This window comes from Eschrichtius robustus, chromosome 16, assembly GCF_028021215.1.
Source record: "Eschrichtius robustus isolate mEscRob2 chromosome 16, mEscRob2.pri, whole genome shotgun sequence".
NCBI lineage: Eukaryota > Metazoa > Chordata > Mammalia > Artiodactyla > Eschrichtiidae > Eschrichtius > Eschrichtius robustus.
Window position 1 is genome coordinate 40,710,442 of NC_090839.1, and position 844 is coordinate 40,711,285.

Sequence of the window (844 nt, forward strand, 5' to 3'; positions counted from 1 at the left end):
GGCTAGTGATGCCAAGAGGCTCAGCTTCCAACTATTAAGATTAAAATTGAGAGTGCTGAGAGGTAGCGCGCAGAGTCAGAAGGCGCTGGCGGCGGGGTCAGCTTCCGGACTGTAGCAAGTATTTACTGAGCACCTGCCTAGTGCTTGGCAGTGAGGTTGATGCTGTGAGAAAGACAAGACGAACTGAACCTGAGCTTAGTCCTCAAGGAGTTGGACTGGCCCAGAGAAGAGAGAAATTCAACGGAAGTAACTCTACACCAGACTTGACCTTGCCAATGGACCTGGTTGGTTTTGGTTATGCAGCCCTGGTGACATTCGTAAGCATTTTGGGATATAAGCAGAGAGGTGGTGTTCCATCTTTGATTGCTGGTCTTTTTGTTGGATTTTCGGCTGGTTATGGAGCTTTATTATGTCTCCAATGACAAGCAAAGTGTAAAACTATCACTGTTTACAGCTTTCTTCCTGGACACCACAATGGGGGTGAGGTTTAAGAGATCCAAGAAAATCATACCAGCTGGGCTGGTTGCAGGTTTAAGCCTCATGATGATTCTGAGACTTGTCTTATTGCTGCTCTTGTCTCACTCTGAGAATTTGGAGAAACTGAAACCTAAATTCGTGTCATTCTGATGTAACGGGCAGAGCCTATTCTTTGTACTGGAAAGATAAATTTCAATACGGAAAGTTCAACATGGTCTTATTTTATGTTACAAACTATAAAAGAAATACCATCACCTCTAATATGGACAATAGTTTGAGGGTTTTTTTTTAAACAAATGGTTTAACTGTTTTCTAATGATCACATACTGGTTTCATTAAAGATATTTAATAAATCGTGATACACTCT

The 844-nt window shown here is 41.8% G+C and overlaps 1 pseudogene; it reads left to right on the top strand.

Moving 5' to 3' along the window:
* The first annotated feature begins 275 nt into the window (after positions 1 to 275).
* On the top strand, positions 276 to 627 carry LOC137750388 (transmembrane protein 14A pseudogene; annotated as a pseudogene).
* The last annotated feature ends 217 nt before the right edge of the window (positions 628 to 844 follow it).